The sequence below is a fragment of the Adiantum capillus-veneris genome, chromosome 2 (genome assembly GCF_014529385.1).
Source record: "Adiantum capillus-veneris isolate H3 chromosome 2, ASM1452938v2, whole genome shotgun sequence".
NCBI classification, from domain to species: Eukaryota; Viridiplantae; Streptophyta; class Polypodiopsida; order Polypodiales; family Pteridaceae; genus Adiantum; species Adiantum capillus-veneris.
The window spans coordinates 74,267,830-74,293,194 of record NC_140932.1 but is presented as its reverse complement, the minus strand read 5'-3'; the positions used below and the strand labels follow the sequence as shown (position 1 = coordinate 74,293,194).

The window sequence follows — 25,365 nt, the reverse complement described above, 5'->3', positions numbered from 1 at the left end:
CCGTGAGGGAATTGATGTTGTGTTTTATAAGTGTGTGCATGGTGCTGGAAGCTTCCATCTTCATTGCACAAGCAAGTTATTGAAGGAACACAAAGTATTGTATTGTAAAATGTCTCCCTTGATGGGGGAAACCTATAATACAAAGCCTTTTGGAGGGGGGGACCGGCCATGTAAATCCGGTCCTCAACTGTTGTCAATAGCTTAATTTCTCTCTCTTTTGAAGCATTGTTCATGCCTATCTAACTAGGTGTTATGCTTTTTGTTGCTCTCTCCATCCAAGCACTCTTGTTGTGCTCATTTTAGAAATCTATTCTAATGAAATGCTCACTATGTTTATGCTATTTTCCACTACACAAAAGTTACTAGGCCATTAAATGTTACATTGGTATCAGAGCACAAGATTTCTCTTTTCGTGCTCAAGAAGGGAGGTCCTCAAGCTAACTATAAATGGTTGGTGTTATTAATTGCAATTGAATAAGTAGAATAGGGATTTTTCAGCCTTGCAGTGCGTCTGCTTCGTGCAGATAGCGGGGCATCACCATCGAGAGGTATGGTCTTAATAGTGGAATCCTATAGGGCTTGCCTAGTCTTAACCACTATTGAGCTATTAGAAGCTTGACAGGAGCCGATACTATTTTGGTATTGAAAGACGATCTCTTCTATTCCTTGCAATTAATGATATTGGAGCCACACATACGGGAGCTTGAGTGCTTTTCTAAAGGGGTAAAGAGGAGTAGCAACTAGGGCTTAAAGTGCCAAAGTACACCTAAAAAAGTTTACACCTAAAAGTTGTTAGAATGGTTGACAATAGTAAAGAGAGTGAAATTAATGTTGATAGATTTGATTTTTCTAATGAGCAGGCTACTAATGATTCTCCTATGCTTGTTAACTACCTTGTTTCTAGGCTTCAACAAGCCATGGGCAATCCATCCCTCCAAAGTGAAGTGCAACGGCAACTTCGTGCTCATGGGATTCTCCAAACTCCCCACCATGAAGAGAGAGTACCTAGGAAGCCTCCTTGTGAGACTTCCAAAAGAGGCCTCTCTCCGATTTGGGAAGAAGAAGAGGATCCGTATGAAGGGCTCAAAAATCTGCTACTTGACAACGCATCTCCTTCCCGAAGGAGAACTCAAGAGCCCCCACCAAAAGAACGAGAAAGAAGTGAGTATCCTGCCACTTTGATGGAAATGGCTCCACAAAGACGGCGGGCAAAACGCTCTCCAACACCCCCTAAACGGAGAAGACCATTGCACACTTCTCCACACCATAATTGAAAGCGGGATGATAGAAAACAAGAGAAGAAAAAGGCAAGAAAGAGGGCACCCTCTTCTCCATCTTCTTCATCCTGTTTCTCTTATGAAGAAAGTGATGGTGCAAACAAGGAATACCAAAGGAAGAAAAAGACAAGAAAGAGGTCACCCTCTTCTCCATCCTCCTCAAATTCTTCCTCCTCTGAAGAAAGTGATGGTGCAACTTTCGAACCACCAAAAAGAAGAGGCCATAGGAAATCCTATGCCGCATGGAAGAGGTCATCCAAGCTCAAGAAGTTCAAAGAGGGAGGAAAGAACATCTCTTTCCTTACCTACAATGGCACCTTTGGTGCTATAGACAAAGTCTTGGCCTTTATCTAACAACATGATGCGGCGTTTGGAGATGAGGGCTTCACGAAGTCCTCTAAGCTACACCATGTAGCTATGCATTTTCAGAAGTCCGCCAAGCAAATGTGGTCTAGCCTACGGGCAAACGGTGAATCCCCACAAACATGGAAAGCTTTAAGAGCTTCCATCATGAAGCAGTTTTTGGCTACCGATGCCAAAGACAAAGTACTCACCGAATGGCGAAGCTTGAAGCTCTCTCCCTACGAATCTATTCACAAATATGTAGACAAGTTTTGGGACTTACATCTCAAAGCCACTGTCTTCAAAAGGATTGATTTTGGAGAGCAAAAACAAAAATTTTGTGCGGGTCTAACTGAAAATATGGCGGAGTATCTCAACCCCCAAAGGCCACACACAATATATGTGATCATACACCATACCATGGTGGCTTCACGAATCAATTTCCAAAAAGGGGCTAAGAGAAATCTTAAGCCCACCGAGAACAAGGACCGTAACAATGAGCCTAAGGGAAAGGACAATGTCCAAAAGTCTCCTAAATACAACCCCAACAACAACAAAGCTAAGAAGGGAGTTTATAAAGGCAAAAATAAACTCTCTCCTGAAGAGCTTGAGCGTTATCGTAAAGATAACTGTTGTTTCAAGTGCGGGGAGCAAGGGCATGCTTATCATGCTTGCCCCCACGAGAATACATGAAACAAGCCTCCTAGAGCTACCTTGGTTGAAATCCAAGAAGAGGAAGCTCACCACAAAGGATCTCCTATATGCCATGCTTGGGGAAAGGTAAGAGAACATGATGCTTTTATTCTCTTTGACCCTGGTTCTACTCACAATTTCATATCCATAGAGTTGGCCACCAAGCAAGGCATCCAAGCCTATGGGATGGGAGATGTCCTACCCACCGATGGTGCTTTCAAGGGGCAAGAAGCTTCACTCACCTTAATTAGGAAATTGAGGCTCCATGTCCAAAGCTATGTGGACAAAGAGGACTTCTTTATATCTCCTCTCAAGCACTAGGATGTAATCCTAGGGGCACCATGGTTTGATTGCATGGCTGCCAATGTTAAATTCCCGGAAAGAAAAATCTACTTTAGGTTCAGGGAAAAAGATATGTACATAGATGCTAAGGAGTTGGGTAACACCATACCCATTGTACATATGCAAGCTTTCAATAAGTCAATAAAGAGCTCTATTTCCGTGTACATGATTTTTGTTAAATATTCTCAAAATGAACCTAATGCTTTAGCAAAAGAAAATATACATAATCACAAGGAATTAGAGTTATCCAATTTTCTCAAGGGATTTCAAGATGTTTTTATTGACGACATCCCTTGTGAACTACCTCCTAAACGAGGCAATGATGACCATGCAATTGAACTTCTTCCAGGAAGTTCACCGCCTAATAAACCTCCTTATAGAGTTTCTCAAGCTCAACAAGAGGAGATTATGTGGCAAGTGCATGAGTTAGTTGAGAAGGGCATAGTTAGGCCTAGCTCATCTCCATTTTGTTCACCGTGCTATTAGTGCAAAACAAAGACGGCACATATCGTATGTGTGTCGATTATAGAGCACTAAATAGGATCGTTATCAAAAATAGGTTTCCCTTTCCACGGGTAGAATACCTATTTGATAAGCTGCAAGGGTCGACCTACTTTAGTAGGATTGACCTAAAAGTGGCTACCATCAAATAAGGATAGTTGATCAAGACATTGTAAACAACGCATTTCACACTACATTTGGTCTTTACAAATACATTGTCATGCCTTTTGATTTGACCAATGCTCCAGCCACATTTAACTGCTTATGGAGAAGCTATTCAGGCCTCACCAAACCTTTATTGGAGTGTTATTTGATGATATAATCATCTACTCTAATTCACTAGACAAACACAAGCAACATCTCCAGGTAATATTTCAAGCCTTACGAGGAGAGAATAAACTTTATATTAATCGAAAGAAAAGTGAATTTTCCTTACAAAAGATTCGGTATTTAGATCACATTATCTCTCAAGATGGCATCCAAATGGATCCATCAAAGCTAGAGGTAATAAAAGGATGGCCTAATCCAAGGAATCTTCATGAACTACGAAGCTTTATAGGTATGTGTGCATACTATAGATGCTTCAAAGAAAAGTTCTCACAAATCGCGGGACTATTACATGACCTAACAAAAAAAAACATTAGGTATATACATGGTCTACCAAGGAGAACAATGCTTTCGAAAAGCTTGAAGAAAAGCTTATCTGTCAACCTGTGCTTACACCGCCGGATCTCTCAAAGCCATTTGAGGTCCAATGTGACGCTTGTGGTGATTGCCTTGAAGCTGTTGTGCTCCAAGAAGGGCACACAATAGCCTATGAAAGTCGAAGGCTCAACCCTATTGAGCAAGATCTAGGCATATATGAAAAGGAACTCCTCGCAGTTCTACATGCCTTAGACTCGTGGAAGCACTATTTATTGGGGACTTCTTTCATTTTGCGGACGGATCACCAAAGACTTATGTACTTCATGACGCAGACCAAGCTCTCCGATAAACAAATGAGGTGGGTAAATTTCCTTTCCCAATTTCATTTTCATATTGCTCACATTGCTGGCAAGCATAATCAAGTAGCCGATGCACTCTCAAGACAACCGAGAGTGAATACGGTTTCCCTAGCAACTCACAATGATCTATCTTTGATGATATACGCTATTGATCCCAATTTTAGAGATGTGATTTCAGACCTTGCATTAGGGAAGAAAGAGGAACCATTTACTTTCCAAGATGGTTATCTTCTCTATGGTAATAGACTATGCGTTACTAACTCACTACACGTGAGAAGGTAATGTATGAATCTCATGCTCCTCCTTATGTGGGGCATAGAGGGATTCAGTCTACCCTAAAAGGGATCAAAACATATTTCTATTGGCCTGCCATGAAAGCAAACATACAAGAGTATGTTTCTAAATGTGCGGTATGCCAAAAGACGACATTTGATAGAGGGAAGCAACCCGGATTGCTTCAACCTTTGCCAATTCCTAATTCACCATGAGAGAGCATATCCATGGATTTTATCTTTGGATTGCCCAAGTCTATCCATGGGAATACAAGAATATGGATGATAGTAGAGGGGTTCAGCAAACAAGCTCATTTTATACATGTCAAAAGACTATCAAAGCCCATCAAATGGCAACCCTCTTCATATCACAAATTTCAAATACCATGGCTTGCCAATGTCCATAGTGTCAGATAGAGATCCTAGAATGACCAGTAATTTCTGCAAGGGTCACTTTGAGAATTTATGGACAAGGCTAAACTTCTCTTCGGCCTATCACCCGCAAACGGATGGCCAAAGTGAAATAGCTAACCTAACAATTCTTGATCCACTAAAAGCCTATGTAATGGAAGTGGATCAAAGGGCCCAATGGGAGAAGTACTTACCCTTAGTGGAGTATGCCTACGATAATATTGTACATACCTCCACGGGAAAAGCACCTTTCGAGGTAATTGAGGGAAGATCTTAAAGTCCCCTGCTACTTAAGGTACATGGGAAGATCTTCGCTGTAGATGAGTATAGCCGAGACCTACAAGAATCTTTCCAAAAGATTAAGGATGCTATCTCTATCTCACAGCGAAGGAAAAAGGCTACTGCTGATAAGCACAGAAGAGCCCAAGCCTTTAAAGAAAATGATTGGGTCTTGCTTAAATTTCCCAAGGCTCGATTAAGGCACACGACGGGCAAGAATCCTACGGAACACCAAAAGTACTATGCTAAGTTAGCAAAAAGGTACTATGGTCCCTTCCAGATTCTTAGAACAATCAATGAGATGGCCTATTAACTCAAGCTGCCCAGTCATTGGCTCATACACAATGCTTTTCATGTGAGCCTACTAAAGCCTTACAAACGAGAGCCACCTCAAGAACCAACTATTGAAGACCCACCGGAGATCGAGGACCAAGAAGAGGTGTTGCAACCCAAGTCCATTCTCCAACATGAAGACAAGGTATTGAGAGGCGGTAAGATTATCCGACGGTATCTTATTAAGTTTAAGAACTATCCTTTTGAAGATGCTAGATGGATGCAAGACATACAATTAAAGAATAACCTAAACCTTGTCAATGCTTACAATGCTTCCCTAGAGTAAGCAAATGTACAAATGTTTAAAATGAACAAAGTTTTTGTCTTATAAGACTCTCTTTTTCTTTATTGTGCACAAATGGTAAGAAGTATGCATGCTTAGGATCAAGTTTGCGGAGATGACGTCTCCCAAACACCAAGTAGAGCTTGTCACTCTACTATGGAAGATTGATAGGACTAATGCGCAGACATGCTTGCAACAGCTTAGGCTCTCAAGCACCAAATGGATTAGTCATCCATTCTGGAACGATATCGTAGGGTAAGATAGGGATCCTCTACCCACTAGAAAAAGGACTAATCAATAGGCTTTATCTTCTCTACCCCATAGTCGAGGACGACTATGATTTCAAGAGAGAGGTAATGTCATAATAACTAATATCTAATTTTCCTAAATGATTTTCTCATGTCAAACTGGTCATTTAATATGGGGAAGTACCAGGGGGGGAGAAAAAGCTAGAATATTGGTTAAGCTGGCAGACTGGCCACAGTAGGGATCTAAAGGAGGGAAAATAGGGATCCAAAGGGGGGGGCATCTACAAAAGAGCAATGTGCAACAATGGGCTTCAAAGACCCTAAGGTTCATCCCATTAAGACTTCCAAAATGCTAAAGTTCCAAAATTCAAAGGTTGGGTCCAATGGTCAAAACCTAGGAAAGATTGGATGCTTGTGGGAAGACTCAAAAGTCTTCCCACATCCCTATCTTGGAGGGGGCAAGCTCCCTTTACACAAAAGGAATAGGGGACACATGTCAGCTCCCTGGGCCAGTTGCCCCCAAGATGCATTCAATTCCTATTGGATGGCCATAGAGGTGGACCAATGAGAATTAGGCTAGATTACATTTAGTTTAATTCATTTTAAAACACTTGATAAAAGAATCAATAGAAATTAAGCTCTCTAAAAGACTATTGGATAGTCTCCCAAGGGGTCCAATGAGCATTCAACAACCCAATGGCTTGCCTAATTCCTATTGGCCAGAAGACTAAGGGATCCAATGAGAGTTTAATTGCATTATTTAATTACCTAAAGCTCTCACAAAATGGGAAAGGGGGACACATGTCACAAGGCTATCACTTATGCTTCTTAATTATCATTGTCTAAGCTTTGCAGGGCCAATGGGGTGCCAACATGAGTAAAATGCAAGAGGGGTCAACCAAGAGAGAGAGGGACCTGGTTTTGGCAAGGCATTATCACACACACTCACACAATCTCATGTGTGAAGAAAAGAAAACTCTCTCTCCTTCTCGAGCTTTAATGGAAAGCTCATCATCTACTCCAAGCTTGTGAGAAGGGAGGCCTACACCAACAACTCTTGGCTTTGTGATGCAAATCCAATGCATGCTCATCTCCTCTACCATGCTAATTACTAAGCTATGCTAAGATTTTATGAGTGATTATGTGAGGAGATATACTTCTTTCTCATAAGAATACTCCTTCTTCCTCTCAATCTACTCGCATACCCTGCTAGCTCTCACCATCTCTGAAGGTGTGTGAGGCCTTGGGTCTGAGACTGTGAGGGAATTGATGTTGTGTTTTATAAGTGTGTGCATGGTGCTTGAAGCTTCCATCTTCATTGCAACGTCAAGTTATTGGAGGAACACAAAGTATTGTATTGTAAAATGTCTCCCTTGATGGGGGAAACCTATAATACAAAGCCTTTTGGAGGGGGGGACCGGCTCCATGTAAATAAAAGTCTTCCCACATCCCTACGAAGGAGGGGGCGAGCCCTTATTGTAGGGGATGAGAGAGAAACACACACACACACACACACACACACACACTCCAAGGCTCCCCCTTTACACAAAAGGAATACTGGACACATGTCAAGCTCCTAGGCCAGTTGCCCCCAATCCCCCCTCAAATCCTATTGGATGCCCATGGAGGGGGACTAATGAGAATTAGGCTAGAGTAAATTTAGTCTAATCAATTTAAAAATGCTTGATAAAAGAACCAGTAGAATTTAAGGTCCCTAGAAGACTATTGGATAGTCTACCAAGGGGTCCAATGAGCATTCAACAGCCCAATGGCTTGCCTGATTCCTATTGGCCAGAAAACTAAGAGGTACAATGAGAGTTTAGTTGAATTATTTAATTACCTAAAGCTCTCACAAAAGGGGAAAGGGGGACACTTGTCAAGAGGCTATCAACTATGCTTCTAATTTGTGATTGGCTAAGCTTTACATGAGCCAATGGGAGGCCAGCATGAGCAATTAGCAAGAGGGGTCGACCAAGATGAGAGAGAGGGTTTCATTTTACTCTAACACAATGCTACACACACACACACACACACACACACACACACACACACACACACACACACACACACAACTCATGTGTGCAAGAAGAACTCCATCTCCTTCTCCAAGCATTGAGAAGTAGAGGCCTACACCAACAACTCTTGGCTATGGAATGCAAATCCAACCAAGAGCCAAGCCCTAATGGCATGCTCATCTCCTCTACCATGCTAATTACTAAGCTAAGCTATGATATTAGAGTGATTATGTGAGGAGAATGCTTCTTTCTCGTAAGATACACCTTCTTCATCTCAATCTTTCTTCATTCCCTGGTAGCTCTCACCATTTCTGAAGGTGTGTGAGGTCTTGGGACTGAGGCTAGGGACACTAGGTGTGTTTTTCAAGCATAATTTGGTGCATGAAGCTTCCATCTTCATTGTACCAACGAGTTTTAGCAAGGAACACGAGAATTGTATTGTACAGAAGTCTCCTTTGATGGGAGAAGCTATAATACAAAGCCTTTTATGGAGGGGGGATTGGCTCCATGTAAATCTGGTCCTCAAATGTTGTCAATTGTTCTATTTCTCTCTCTTTTCAAGTATTGTCAATGCCAAATTAGCTAGGTGTAAATTGCTACGTTGCTTTCTCAAATTAAGTACTCTCTCTATGCTCATTAGGAACTTGTTCTTAATGAAATGCTCACTACGTTATCAATTTCCGCTACACACAAGTTACTAGTGCATTAAATGTTACATTGGTATTAGAGCTATTGGTTTCTCTTTTCTTGCTCAACAAGAGAGGTCCTCAAGCTTGCTACAAATGGTTGGTGTTATTAATTGCAAAAGAGTAAGTAGAATATGGATTTTTTCATCCTTGAAGCAAGCCTGCTTTATGCAAAAACGGGGACTTTGTCGAGAGCTATGGTCTTAATAATGGAGTCCTACGGGGCTTGCCTATGGCTTAACCATTATTGAGCTATTAGAAGCTTGACAGGAACCGGTGCTGTCTTGGCTCTGTTGAACCCTCTCTTCTATTCCTTGCAATTAATCATATTCGAGCCATAGGTGTAGATGCTTGAGTGCTTATCTTTGAAGGTAAAGAGAAGTAGCAACTAGGTCTTGAAGTGCCAAATTAAAACTAAAAATTTACACCTAAAATTTTCTAGTATGGCTGACAAGGGAAAAGAGATTGAAATGAATGTTGATAGATTTGATTTTGCTAATGAAAGAGCAACTAATGATGCCCCTATGCTTGTAAATTATCTTGTTTCTAGGCTTCAACAAGCCCTGGGCAATCCATCCCTCCAAGGTGAAGTGCTAGAGCAATTGTGCACCCACGGTATTCTCCAAACTCCCACCAAGAAGAGAGAGTACCTAAGAAGCCTCCTTGTGAGACTTCCAAAAGAGGACTCTCTCCAATAAGGGAAGAAGAGGAGGATCCGTACGAAGGGCTCATAAATTTACTACTCGATGATGCATCTCCCTCTCAAAGGAGAACCTAAATGGTAGAGCCCCCACCAAAAGACAAGAAAGAAGTGGAGTCTCCTGCCACCTCAACGGAGATGGCTCCATGAAGACGGCGGGAAAAACGTTCTCCAACACCCCCTAAATGGAGAAGGTCATCGCATACTTCTCTACACCATAATTCAAAGAGGGAAGAAAGAAAACAAGAGAAGAAAAAGGTGAGAAAGAGGTCACCCTCTTCTCCATCTTCTTCATCCTCTTCTTCTGAAGAAAGTGATGGTGCAGACAAGGAGGAACAAGGGAAGAAAAAGGCAAGAAAGAGGTCACCTCCTCTCCATCCTCCTCATATTCTTCCTCTTCTGAAGAAAGTGATAGTGCAGATCTCGAACCACCTAAAAGAAGAGGCCATAGGAAATCCTATGCCGCCTGGAAGCGGTCATCCAAGCTCAAAAAGTTCAAAGAGGGAGGAAAGAACATCTCTTTCCTTACCTACGATGGCACCTTTGGTGCTACGGACAAAGTCTTGGCCTTTATCCAACAATTTGATGCGGCGTTTGGAGATGAGGGCTTCATGGAGTCCTCTAAGCTACGTCATGTAGCTATGCATTTTCAAAAGTCCACCAGGCAATGGTGGTCTAGCCTCCGAGCAAGCAGTGAAGCTCCACGAACATGGAAAGCTTTAAGAGCTTCCATCATGAAGCAGTTTTTGGCTACCGATGCCAAAGACAAAGTACTCACTGAATGGCAAATCTTGAAGCTCTCTCCCTACGAATCTATCCACAAATATGTAGACAGCTTTTGGGATTTACATCTCAAAGCCATTGTCTTCAAAAAGATGGATTTTGGAGAGCAAAAACAACAAGTTTGTGCGGGTTTAACTGAGGATATGGCTGAGTATGTTATCTCCCAAAGGCCACGCACCATACCATGGTGGCTTCCAGAATCAATTTCCAACAAGGGGCTAAGAGAAATCTTAAGCCCATGGGAAACAAGGACCATAACGAGCCTAAGGGGAAGGATAACGTCCAAAGTCTCCCAAAGGCAACGCCAACAACAACAAAGCTAAGAAGAAGGGAGTTTATAAAGGCAAAAATAAACTCTCTCCTAAAGAGCTAGAGCGTTATCGAAAAGATAACCGTTGTTTCAAGTGTGGGGAGCAGGGGCATGCCTATCATGCTTGTCCCCACAAGAATACACATAATGAGCCTCATAGAGCTACCTTGGTCGAAATTCAAGAAGAAGATGCTCATCACAAAGGATCTCCTCTATGCCATGCTTGGGGAAAGGTAAGAGAACATGATGTTTTTATTCTCTTTGACCCTGGTTCTACTCACAATTTCATATCCACATAGTTGGCCACCAAGCTAGGCATCCAAGCCTATGAGATGGGAGATGTCCTACTTGCTGATGGAACTTTCAAAGGGCAAGAAGCCTCAATCACTCCCTTAATTGGGAAATTGAGGCTCCATGTCCAAAGCAATGTGGACAAGGAGGATTTCTTCATCTCTCCTCTCAAGCAGGAGGATGTAATCCTAGGGGCACCATGGTTTGATCGCATGGCTGCTAATGTTAAATTCCTTGAAAGACAAATCTACTTTAGGTTCAGGGAAAAAGATATGTACATAGATGCTAAGGAGTTGGGTAGTACCAAACCCTTTGTACATAAGCAAGCTTTCGATAAGTCAATAAAGAGCTCTATTTTTGTGTATGTGATTTTTGATAAAGATTCTCAAAATGAACCTAATGCTTTAGCAAAAGAAAATATAAATAATCAAAAGGAATCAGAGTTATCCAACTTCCTCAAGGGGTTCTAAGATGTTTTTATTGACGACATCCCTTGTGAACTACCTCCCAAACAAGGCAATGATGACCATGCAATTGAACTTCTTCCGGGAAGTTCACCACCTAATAAACCTCCTTACACAGTTTCCCAAGCTCGACAAGAGGAGATTATGCGGCAAGTGCATGAGTTAGTTGAGAAAGGCATGGTTAGGCCTACCTCATCTCCATTTTGTTCACCAGTGTTATTAGTGCAAAAGAAATACGACACATATCGTATGTGTGTCGACTATAGAGCACTAAATAGGATCACTATCAAGAATAGGTTTCCCATTCCACGAGTAGAAGACCTATTTGGTAAGCTACAAGGGTCGACCTACTTCAGTAGGATTGACCTAAAAAGTGGCTACCATCAAATAAGGATAGTTGATCAAGACATTGTAAAGACCGCATTTTGCACTAGGTTTGGTCTTTACGACTACATTGTCATGCCTTTTGGCTTGACCAATGCACCAACCACATTTAACTGCTTGATGGAGAAGCTATTTAGGCTTCACCGAACCTTTACTAGAGTGTTCTTGGATGATATAATCATCTACTTAATTCATTAGACGAACACAAACAACACCTTCAGGTAATATTTCAAGTTTTACAAGAGAATAAACTTTATATTAATAGACAGAAAAGTGAACTTTTCTTACAAGAGATTCAATATTTAGGTCACATTATCTCTCTCAAGATGACATCCAAATGGATCCATCAAAGCTAGAGGTAATAAAATGATGGCCTAATCCAAGGAATCTGCATGAACTAAGAAGCTTTATAGGTATGTGTGCATACTATAGACGCTTCATAGAAAAGTTCTCACAAATCGGAGGACCATCACATAACGTAACAAAGAGAAACGTTAGGTATATATGGTCCATCAAGGAGAACAATGCTTTTGAAGAGCTTAAAGAGAAGTTTATCTCTCAACATTTGCTTATGTGCCAGATCTCTCAAAGCCATTTGAGGTCCAATGCGACACTTGTGGTGATGGCCTTGGAGCTCTTTTGCTCCAAGAAGGAGATGCCATAGCCTATGAAAGTTGTAGGCTCGACCCTATTGATCAAGATCTAGGCATATATGAGAAGGAACTATTAGCAGTTCTACATGCTCTAGACTCGTGGAAGCACTATTTATTGGGGACTCCTTTCATTCTGCGAACCGATCACGAAAGCCTTAAGTACTTCATGACGCAGACCAAACTCTTCGACAAACAAATGAAATGGGCAAATTCCCTTTCGCAATTTCATTTTCATATTGCTCACATTGCTGGCAAGCATAATCAAGTAGCCGATGCACTCTCAAGACAACCAAGAGTGAATGTGGTATCCATAGCAACTCACAATGATCTATCTTCTATGATAGATGAGTACGCTATCGATCCCAATTTTAGAGATGTGATTTCAGCCCTTGCACTAGGGAATAAGGAAGAACCATTTACACTACAAGATGGTTATCTTCTCTATGGCAATAGACTATGTGTTACTAACTCACTACGTGAGAAAGTAATGTATGAATCTCATGCTCCTCCTTATGCGGGGCATAGAGGGATTCAGTCTACCCTAAAAGGGATAGAACATATTTCTATTGGCCTGCCATGAAGCAAACATACAAGAGTATGTTTCAAAATGTGTGGTATGCCAAAAGACAAAGTTTGATAGAGGAAAGCAACCTGGATTGCTTCAACCGTTGCCAATTCTTAATTCACCATGGGAGAGTATATCGATGGATTTTATCTTTGGATTGCCCAAGTCTATCCATGGGAATACGGGAATATGGAAAATAGTAGACAAGTTTAGCAAACAAGCACATTTTATACCTGTCAAAAAGACTATCAAGGCCCATCAAATGGAAACCCTCTCTATATCACAAATCTTTAAGTACCACGGCTTGCCAATGTCCATAGTATCAGATAGAAATCCTAAAATGACTAGTAACTTCTGAAAGGGTCTCTTTGAGAATTTAGGTACAAGGCTAAACTTCTCTTTGGGCTATCATCCCCAAACGGATGGCCAAAGTGAAATAGCTAACTTAACAATTCTTGATTTATTAAAAGCTTACGTCACATAAGTAGATCAAAAGTCCCAATGGGAGAAGTACTTACCCTTAGTGGAGTATGATTACAATAACGTTGTGCATACTTCCATGGGAAAAGCACCTTTTGAAGTGATAGAGGGAAGATCAAAAAGTCTATTGCTACTCAAGGTACATGGGAAGATCTTCGCTGCAGATGAATATAGCCGAGACCTGCAAGAATCTTTCCAAAAGATCAAGAATGATATATGCATCTCTCAGCAAAGGCAAAAGGCTGCTGCTGCTGATAAGCACAAAAGAGCCCTATCCTTTAAACAAAATGATTGGGTCTTGCTTAAGTTTCCCAAGGCTTGATTAAGGCACACAATGGGCAAGAATCCTATGGGACACCAAAAGTACTATGCTAAGTTAGCAAAAAGGTACTATGGTCCCTTCCAGATTCTTAGGCCAATCAATGAGATGGCCTATCAACTCAAGTTTCCTAGCCATTGGCTCATACACAATGCTTTCCACGTGAGCCTACTAAAGCCTTATAAAGGAGAGCCACTCAAGGAGCAATAATTGAAGACCCACCGAAGATCGAGGACTAAGAAGAGGTGCTGTATCCCGAGTCCATTCTCCGACACGAAGACAAGGTATTACGAGGCGGTAAGACTATTTGACAATATCTTATCAAGTTTAAAAATTATCCTTTTGAAGATGCTACATGGATGCAAGGCATACAATTAAAGGATAACCTAAACCTTGTCAATGCTTACAATGATTCCCTAGAGTAAGCAAATGTAAATATGTTTAAATGAACAAAGTTTTTGTCTTATAAGACTCTCTTTTTCTTTATTGTGCGCACATGTTAATAAGTATGCATGCTTAGGATCATGTTTGTGGGGACGACGTCTCCTCAACACCAAGTAGAGTTTGTCACTCTACTATGGAAGATTGAAACGGACTAATGTGCAGACATGTTGTGCGCATCTGTCGCACGTGTCAATGCAAGGGACTTGCCGTACACTGTATGCGAGCCACAAATGGCTACAAGCACACAACCATACTAATCTAGCAATTTCAAGAGAGCAAGGGTTGTTCCTTTGAGATTGTGAGTGACAATGGCACTCATTTTATTACAAGATTTGGTTGTTCCTTTGAGATTGTGAGTGACAATGGCACTCATTTTATGAATGGAGTGATAAAAGAACTCACTACCAACTTCATGATAGCTAACCATAAGTCCACACCTTATTATCCACAAGCAAATGGCCAAGCTGAGAGCACCAACAAGACCTTAATCTCTATCTTGACCAAAACGGTGAAAGCTCATCGCACAGATTGGGATTTGAAGCTGACTTCAACCCTATGGGCTTATCATACTTCTTACAAAGTGGCTATTAATTGTACACCATTCAAAATGGTATATGGCCAAGAAGCAATTATGCCATGGGAGTTTGTAATTCCTAGTCTGTGCGTAGCTTCATAAGAAGGTTAGGATGGTAACCCTTTAGTTGAGCACTTATATATCCTTGAGAGGTTAGATGAAGAAAGACAACTGCCTGTGCAAAATGCACTTGTGGAGAAAGATAGAAGGAAGAAATGGTCTGACCGTCATCTAAAGAACAAATACATCAATGTTGGTGATAAAGTCCTTATGTATGGAGTGCGTAACGAAAAGAAAAAGTTGAAATATGCAGGAAAAGGACCATATAGAGTATGTGAAATCACCCCACAAGGTACCATTCGTGTGGAGACTCTTGATGGAGTTGAAACCATTGGATTCCTCAATGGGAGCAAATTTAACAGATACTACGATCCTTTAAGCCAAGAGGAACTACGTGCCATCCATTAAAAAAAGGCAGTCAAAGCACAATAGAATTGAAGAAGATACAAGCTCAAGGTGAGGTTAAAGAGCGACAACAACACATAAGACACCAACAAGAGACCAACCTTGGAGTTACACATGCATTCCACATTGAAACAGAGGATGATTGGTTAGACTCTGACACACCTCTACGATACCCTATTGAGCTAAATAGCGCCTATGGAAAAGTGCTATATAACGTCTTATTGGACACGGTGCTAAGTATAATTTGCTATCATATGGGGTGTGGTGTCAATCGGGAAAGCCACCTCTATCTGAGAGTATTACCCAAGTCAAGGGTGTCAACAAGAAAAACTTGCGGTTTTTGGAATCAGGCACACTTCTGTCAGTTATGACAATGGGGTTATAGTTCAAGACTTTTTGGTCATGCCTGCTGGAACTATGGAGGGTAATGTAAACCTAGGATGCACGTGGATGATAACCACCAAATGCACTATTGATTGAGGGACAGGGGTGTCACAATGCAAAAACCAACTCTTAGCCCTGCCACTCAAGCCATAGTCCTTGAGATATTGCCTCTTAAGGAAATAAAGCCCAAAGCATTGCAGGTCCGAGAGGTTGAACCATATGTCCCTATAGCCCAACTCTCTAGAGCTTCAACTGTTGTAGTTGAAATAAAGCTTGAGACACACAAGACCCATCCTAATATAACAAAGAAAACATACAAGTGGGTCCCTAAAGCTTCTTTAGCGACCATAGCTAGTCCTAAAAATTGGGAGCTTGGTAAGAGACGTTCCACTCGCCCCAAGAAATGTAAAGAAACATTGTGTTGGATTCTTAAAAAACTATTGGAAGGCCAAGGCTACTATGAAGGAAATGATCAAATTTGGGTGCCAAAACGTAAATTGTGCTCTTACTTGTCACTTGAGCCCAATCATGTAGCTCCAAAACGAATTGAAGATTCCGGAAAGGAAAAAATCATGGAATGCTACACACCCGCTCTAGAGTTAGTTTTGGTATCAAAGAAAGAACGATTTGTTCCACCTAGCTCATGAACAGGGAAGTCAAATGAAGCTTCTTGCTCTTCATGTAGTTCCTATACGGAAATAGAAGCTTCAACACAACCTCCACCTACCATTGTACATACCCATACAAACAAGAAAGAGTTTGCACCTCCCATTGTAAGTTCACCACCTACAACTACGTTGCAAATAAAATCATGGAAGAGTACCTTACCACCCTTGCAACTAGATGAAACGCATAGGGAGGTCAAAAACTATTGGTTAAATCCTTCACCCATAACAACTTGGGAGCAATTGGTTCAAAAGGTGATCCAAAAGGTATGATCTACATCAAGAAGGGGGGAGTGTTTGTTGACATTCATCATTCACTTGCTTCCCTCTCAACCTTCCTCCCTGACCTCTCAATCTCCAATCCTAGGAAATGTATATATAAAGCCTTATACTCACAAAAACAAGATAAAAAAGTAAAAAAGTAAGAGCCACCAAACAATAATGTGGAAACTTACAAGTTCTATACATAACACAAAATCATAAAAACACATTATGCACAAGAACATGACCCTTGTAATATTTGCACTCTAACCATCATCTATTTGTGTACAGATATGGCTAGTACGCTAGAGTCATCCACTCCTGCCTTGGGTGAGAGGTACCCTCGTTCCTTTTCACAAGTGTTTCACATGGTCTTTCTGGTGCTTTCCTGTGAATGGGATTTGGTAGGTACGCTAGCATGTGAGAGAAATTTCGAGGAGTTAGAATGATTGATACGTCTCTTGACCACGACTGATCCATACTTAGTAGAGAGTGGTTCTCCCATTGCACAAGCCTACTCTTTTGACCAAGATGACTATAGACGTATAGTGACTTTCTTAGTAAACATTGGTGCCTCTAATGATGAAGAAGATTTACATGATTACACGGATGGCACATATGGTCTAATGGATGATGACTTTGTTTTTCTTGACGATGAGGATAGGGGTTTAGCCTTAGGGTTTCTCCCCAATCTCTACAATATCCTATTCTCTTGACTCTCTAGGGGGAGTGCAAATAATTAGGTTAGGGTTCTTTACGTTGTTTAATTGTGTTCAATAAGGGTTGGTACCTCTTCCCACTAATGTACCTCTAGAAGGTGGATGTTTGGTGGTGACTATTGTGCAGTTTGTGACTACATAAGGATGCCTTTGAAGGATAAGGACAATAGATGCGTACATGTTACAATGGATGTTCTCCATTATATCATGTGTACTACTTCCTTTTATCTATGCTTTCCACAGTTACATGTTTGCATCTTGTCATTTGAGTTCTAACAATACATAAAATTTATGAAGTTGTGACATTGCCAATTTAGATGCTATAATTTTTTCAAACTTCTAGTACCTTGTTCTTCTCTTTGAGTTTGGTATACTAGTTGGATTTAAGTAGGTATCAGGACCTTAGGCTAAACTAGGCCACTCAATTGTTGACTTTAATTCCTAAATAGTCTATTCATTGTAGTAACTTAGTAATGTTTTAGGCTATAAGGATATAGTTCTCTCTAGCTTATTCCACCTAAGTGTGACTTGTTTTGTGGAAGTCCATGTGTTAAGCTGGTATTTGAGACCTCGAGTCTCCCGACTAGTTTATGCTTTCTCAAAGAGAAACTTGGCAGTTGACCTTGCATCAGCCGTCGGCCTGGCTTCCACCCACTTTGTCACATAGTCAATGGCAACAATAATATAATGAGATTGAGTGCTACGAGCTGCCGGACTAATTGGGCCTACAAAGTCCAAACCCCATTTTTCAAATGGTTGAGTCACTTTAACAGGATGTAAGGGCATCATATCCTTTCGTTGCGTGATCTTGTAATGTTGGCATTCATCACATCCTTTTGCAAAAAGTGATGCATCTTTGAATAAGGTAGGCCACCAATAGCCTGATTGCAACACCTTTCTAGCTATTACTTCCCCTGAGAAATGTCCTCCGGCTATACCCATGTGGGCTTCTTGAAGTATGTATAAATACTCATCCTCACGAGCACAAGATATAAGAATATCATCCTTCCCTAGCCTGTAGAGAGTTCTTGCAATGAGAGAATAAGGTTCACATTCTTTTAACAGTTTTTGAGCTATGTCCTTACGAAGCTCTTTGGGTGGAAAACCGTTAACTAAAAAGTTCACAATCTTCTCACTCCATTCAGGTATGGTCTCAACTAGGAATAGAGAAGTATCATGCAATTCATCATCGACTCCAGTAGGGGCTTCACCATTGGATATGCAAGACAAATGATCCGCCATGACATGTCTTTTACCAGGTCTCACCACAATGGTAAAATCAAACTCAAGGAGAATTAACAACCATCGTGTAATTCTTCCCATGGAACAAGGTTTATTTACTAGATACAACAAGGTTTGATGATCCACATAGAAAACAAACTTGTTGGCAAGAAGGTAGTAGCGGAATTTCTTTATTGCATAAATCATAGCTAAATCTTCTCACTCTGTAGTGGTGTAGTTTCTCTCGGCATCATTCAATTGATGACTTGTAAAGCTAATGGGGTAGTCCAATTTATGTTCTCTTGGTTGAGCTAGAACACACCCAATAGAAAAGTTTGATACATCAATATGCACATGAAAAATTACATTTCAATCGGGTACTCGTAGAATAGGAGCGCTAGTCAAGGTCTTTTTCAATGACTCATAAGCATGGTCACACTCCGCGGTCCAATGAAACTCAATAAGAAGCTTGTACAAAGGACGAGCTATCTCGACAAAGTTTAAAATAAATCGTCGGTAATAACCAACATGGCCCATGAACCTTTGAACTCTTTTATAGTTTGTAGGTGGTGGCAATTCAACAATGGCTTTAATTTTGCTCTCATCTGTGGAAATCCCATTTTTGGACACTATATGCCCTAAAATGACTCCATGTTTAACCCAAATTGGCATTTGAAAGGGTTTAAGGAGATGCGATACAATCTGCACTTCTCAAACACTTTTCGTAAGCATGATAGATGTTCTTTCCAAGAGGAATAAACACAAAGGTCATCTAAGAAAGCTTCACAAAACTCCCTCAATTATTCTCTAAAAGCAGTGTTTATTAATCTTTGAAAGATAGCAAGGGCATTGGTTAAGCCAAAAGCCAATAACACAAAATGCGAACACTCCAAATTTGGTTATAAAGGTTGTTTTAGCTTGGTCTTGTAGTGCAATTGTGATTTGGTTGTAGTCAGAGTACCCATCTAAAAAGCTATAAGCTTCCTTCCCTACAACTCTTTCAATCACATGTTCTGAATATGGCAAGGGGTAATGTTCCCTCCTAGTGGCGGCATTGACCTTCTTGAGATCCACGCACACTTTGAGTTTCCCATCCCTTTTCGGTACAATCACTATTGGAGACACCCATTCTGAGTGCTCAATAGGGTATATGAATCCGCATTTCACAAGCTTTTCAATCTCTTCTTGAACGATCTTTGTATATTTAGGATTCATTGGGTAGGGTCGTTGTTGAACTGGTTTAGCCATGCTATTCATGGGGATTGTGTGTTGCACCACGAAAGGTGGAACACCTTTCATATCATGATATGTCCAAGCAAATATATCCTTGAATTCCTTGAGAAGTTCTTTAAGTACACACTCTTCAGTCTCTGTCAGATCTTGGGCAATGAAAACAGGTTTGGACTCTTCTCCTGGGTCTGCTAGCTCTATTTCCTTAACTATCATTGGACCATCATGACTCCATTGCTTCCATTGATAGGTTTTCTTTGAGCCTTTGTATACACAACCTTATGTTCCTCTGTGGTGTAGGATTTGAAATGTTCAAGTACAGGGTGTAAGTCTGTGAGGTCCTGTTGTTCTATGGATTGTGATTTCACTTTCGATTCCTTTTGTTGTTGAGCTAACTCTCGATTTTGTCATCTCCTTATGGTACTGCTCAACTTTGGCTTCTTTGTAGCCTCTAGTTGTGCGATGTCAATGGGTTGTGGACTACACCACATAACGCTCTAAAGGTATTCACCCCATTTATCTACCAACTCTTTTGGAGCATCACATGCCCCTATATAATTAAGCCATTCTGCGGTAGATTTCTTTTCATTTATTGTAGCACGCACATTTGCTCAATATCGTCGTATATCTCTTACTCTTCTTATCTAATTTTTTATTACGTCCGATCTCTAGTGAAGAGTCACTAGATGAATCACTACTTGTGTCCGCTGCTCCCTTGGATAGATTGTCATCTAGGGTACCACTAGGCCCGAATGGTTTGTCCCCACATTTGCACTAAGATTTAACTCAGATTCTTTGTCCTCAAAGTCAATTTCAATTGATGATTCTGACCCCAAATTGTGTGGGCTATAGTCTTGTGAGACGCTACTGGTTCCAATGCCAGTCAAACCTTCATCTTGTAGGTCATCGGAGGCTATACACATTGCTTCTAGCTTATTTAAGGGTACGAGTGGCAGCATTTCATCCCCCTCAGGTGTTACCCAGGTCATCCCCCTATTTCCCCAAGTGCCTATGGTTGCTGCTTGTTGGACCCAATCCACATTCTTTGACTCAATCATCCCAGGTAGTACATCCATATCAGGAGAATCTTCCCCAACATCAGTGTCCGCTTTACACGTGTAATAATACTGCAATGGGGCCGAGTGAACTGTGATGTTAGATCTATGATCAATCTTAAACCTGTTTCCTAGAGGATGTGCTCGACCAGTTACAAGATCCACTCAAATGACAGGATCTTGGAACTGCAAGTACACATGGTTTTTAGACCAGTCATGCACCATTTTTGCTTCCCTCATGAAAGGACGTCCTAAGATCATCTCAGATGCCATAGTGTGCTTGGAGAAATCCATAACAATGAAGGTAATTCTTATTTTATGTCCAAAGACCTTAGTCTTGAGATCTTCTATCATCCCAATAGGTTTAACAATAGACCCATTGGCCATCTTTACTACTATGGTCATGGTTCCAAGGTGAGGTCTTCCCATAGTTTCCCATCAATTTTTAGTCACAATGCTAACCCCAGCGCCACCATCAAGGATTCCCTTCACAGTTAATCCCTTGGTAGTGATTGGTATAGTTGAACTGGATTCATCTCTCTCAAAGTATTGTCCCAACTTGTTAACAAGTATTTCTATAACAAGGTTCTCAGCTAGGTTGGGTTGTGGATCTAAGTGTTTCTCCTCTATTGGTATCTCCCTAACTCCATCTATCTGTGCAAATTGCGGTAGCCCGACCTTCAGTTCTCCATTGAGGAAAGCTTGAAGAGCTAAGAATAGCTCAAGGTCTCCATATAGTTTGGACATGATGGTGGTTCTAACTTATGAAGCCATGAAATCCATCAATTTGTCAATATTTAACGGCACCTTTTGGGCTTCAGTCCCTTGACGTGGGGAAGATGGGATCTCCATTTCTTTGATAGAGTCAGGTAGTCCCTTTGTAAACATTCTTTCCATCAAGAAGTGAGTACGCCCACTTTCCCATGACTTTAAGTCACTTTCTTCTTGGATGACACTAGGTATGGCTAGGGGTCTATGGACTTTCTGAGGTTGTTGTTGCGTAAGGAACATTGTGTCTGTGGTGAGGATCTGCCTAGGTGTTGGCTCTAGATCCCTTTGGGTATCTTCTACCAAACTCCTTAATTGCTTGACCCGCTCGATCTCCTCTATAGGGTTTGGATAAGTTCCTAACTTTTTTTTGGATCCTGGCCATTGTGGCTCATGACGATCTTCCTTGTTGGTTTCTTTCCTAGTGGTCGTTTTGGTTTCCATGGTTTTACCTGGATCAAAATCCTCTTCAATGTCGTTCATATATACAGGGTCGTCACCAGTCCCTATGTTGGTCTTTGAACTAGAGTCTGACTTCGTTGCTTTTTGCGATCTCTTCCTTCGTGTTTTCTTCTTCTTCTGAGATTGGCAATTGATGCCGTGTCTCTTTCTTCAAGAATATAATTTTGTTTTTGGAGTATCGATCGTGTGAGTACGTTTACTGGTACCACATGTATACTTTGTGATGGCTCCTTGGTAACCTCAATCAAGTTTAATGGTGTGATCTTCGGCGCATTTGGATTATTTAGACATTGGGCAATCAAATGATCTATGCCACATCGATTACACATGAGTATCGGCATTGCCCTATTGGCCAAAAGACTAAGAGGTCCAATGAGAGTTAGTTGAATTATTTAATTACCTAAAGCTCTCACAAAAGGGAAAAGGGGGACACTTGTCAAAAGGCTATCAACTATGCTTCTAATTTGTGATTCGCTAAGCTTTACATGAGCCAATGGGAGGCCAGCATGAGCAATTAGCAAGAGGGGTCGACCAAGATGAGAGAGAGGGTTGCATTTTACTCTAACACAATGCTACACACACACACACACACACACACAAATCATGTGTGCAAGAAGAACTCCATCTCCTTCTCCAAGCATTGAGAAGTAGAGGCCTACACCAACAAATCTTGGCTATGGAATGCAAATCCAACCAAGAGCCAAGCCTCAATGGCATGCTCATCTCCTCTACCATGCTAATTACTAAGCTAAGCTATGATATTAGAGTGATTATGTGAGGAGAATGCTTCTTTCTCATAAGATACACCTTCTTCATCTCAATCTTTCTTCATTCCCTGGTAGCTCTCACCATTTTTGAAGGTGTGTGAGGTCTTGGGACTGAGGCTAGGGACACTAGGTGTGTTTTTCAAGCATAATTTGGTGCATGAAGCTTCCATCTTCATTGTATCAACGAGTTTTATCAAGAAACGCAAGAATTGTATTGTACAAAAGTCTGCTTTGATGGGAGAAGCTATAATACAAAGCCTCTATGGAGGGGGGACTGGCTCCATGTAAATCCACTCCTCAATTGTTCTATTTCTCTCTCTTTTCAAGTATCGTCAATGCCAAATTAGCTAGGTGTAAATTGCTAGGTTGCTTTCTCAAATTAAGTACTCTCTCTATGCTCATTAGGAACTTGTTCTTAATAAAATGCTCACATGTTATCAATTTTCGCTACACACAAGTTACTTTTGCATTAAATGTTACAATATACCATCATCATTCAGATATTTGATAGGTTTATCAACATCGCCGCTACCTCAAAAGCAAACAACGGTTCTTGTGTATAGCCAACTTCAAATCAAATGAAACTAGCAAATATTGATGGTGAGCTCCCTGGTGCATTCGTTGAAGGCTTCCGCACCACTCAGCTCTTCCACTTGTACATTGATAAACATAGCAACCGAAACAAAGAATATAGAAGTAGTGAACTCAAGTTGGCAACGGGTACTTTGAATTCTACGCATTCTCGTAGCATTGTCGCTCGTCATTCATGAGGGTTGTTTCACTTGAAACCTCTTTCTTTTTGTGCAAGGTTGCAAAAAGAGACACTATTGTGCTTGGTCATTGATTTTGACGAGTCAACTAACCTGCTACTGGACACAAAAACACAGGAACTACTGAACACAAAGACTGCTAGAATCACCACCTATGCAATTGAGATGCTTCACTATGGTTATAAGATTGCACTTGACAAATTGGCCGTCCTTGATAAGAATATAACAAGCCAAGCACTTTCGAACATGGTCAAAGAGTTTGGCAATGAATTCAAAGGGAATGAGAGGGCTATCTTAAACGACGAGAAATTTACATGGCATTTCAATAGAGACCTTTTTGATGCTCGGTTTGGGGAGACCATCGATCCATTTCGAAAACTTGAACCGCCAACTGATGAGCTTCTGTATCATGATACGTGAACATCATTACATGATTAAACACTAACTACACACACCATTGTAGTGTAGGACAATGACATAGATGCCAACAAGGAGCTACATAACCATGCATCAAGTTCACAAGAGGAAGCAATCCGTTTCGACATCGCTCCACCCTGCAAACAACAAAGACACTCGAAGGAAGCTACATAGTATACTCTATCAAATGCAAAATCAACAACCATATTTATATAGGCATGATATCCGGTTTTGAAGTCAGGAAAAGACCACACATCACCAATCCACCAAAATGGATGAGACATGATGTGTCATCCTTTCCACAGTTCTCTCAAAAATTCGAGTTTTGGATACTGCATAGTGCAAACAATAGGACTACTGATATTGCACTAGAAACACAAGAGATACTTACTTATGATGCAACTTCCACCAAAGGATATAATAATTTGAAGGGTCATCCTCCACAGTGCAGAAAATACTATTACTTAAAACACCATAAAAAGATATAGCGTGTACTGAATTACAGTTTTTGTTCTACCACAATATCTCTCGCTTCTCTTTGATTTGTGTAGCAAACTGTTTTCTAGGAGTACTGTGATTTCTCTTTGAGAGTATTTGTAACTTTTGTTCTCTACTTTTTGTCAACAACATCATTCAGCTTTCTCATTTAACAATTCAACAGCTACATGTATTGCCAAACGACGACTTTTGACTGCGTGTGTCCTTCCACAACACTTAGGAGACTTACATCAGCATCAATAGAAATGGACGATCCATTCTGCCAAGCAATTACACTGCTGCAATACCATTTACCAACACATCTGCAAGTTATAATACTCAAGAAGTACATGTACTTATGGATTGAGATAAAAGCCTCGCGAATTGATGTGAGTGATTGGCTCACAATATACTGCCATTACAATTTTTGGATCCCATATTACTTTAACATGGAGCGAAGCCATTGCAAATATACCTATAAAGGTCGAACATCTGCGACATTATCCCTCGAAAGGGCACCTTCTACAATTCATATACATATTGGCAAAGTTGTACATCATGAAGGATCAACTTCTTCTTTCAGAAACTGCATCCTCAAGAAATCATTGACTTAACAACATTTGTAAAAAGACACTATAACTATGAAGAGCTCAAACTTGACGCAACCATTACCTTCACTTACGAGTAACAAAAGTTTGCATTCTCTCCACTTCCCCGTGTCCATTTCCAACTTCAAGAGGCATTCACTTTCTTTTTTCATGTCACCCGATAACTCATGTCACGTGTCCACAAGGCTCTTTTCTCACCTCTCCTAACCTTCTATGTCTAATACTTAATTAAAAAATGACCAAATAAGAGACATCCCATGTAGCAACAACTTATATATTTTTCAAGAAACGCTTCAAATAATGCAGTTTGCCTTCAATAAACGTTGCTTGTGTTCCTCGCTATCGCTTTTAACTTGCTTGTGTTCCTCACTATCGCTTTTAACTGGATTCTCTACCATACACATCACAATTCGTTTATGTGATGCATCGATAAATTTCTTGTC

The 25,365-nt window shown here is 40.8% G+C and overlaps 1 pseudogene; it reads left to right on the top strand.

The window, feature by feature from the left end:
• Nucleotides 1-797: 797 nt before the first annotated feature.
• LOC147462985 (uncharacterized) lies at nucleotides 798-23,840 on the top strand (annotated as a pseudogene).
• Nucleotides 23,841-25,365: the final 1,525 nt, after the last annotated feature.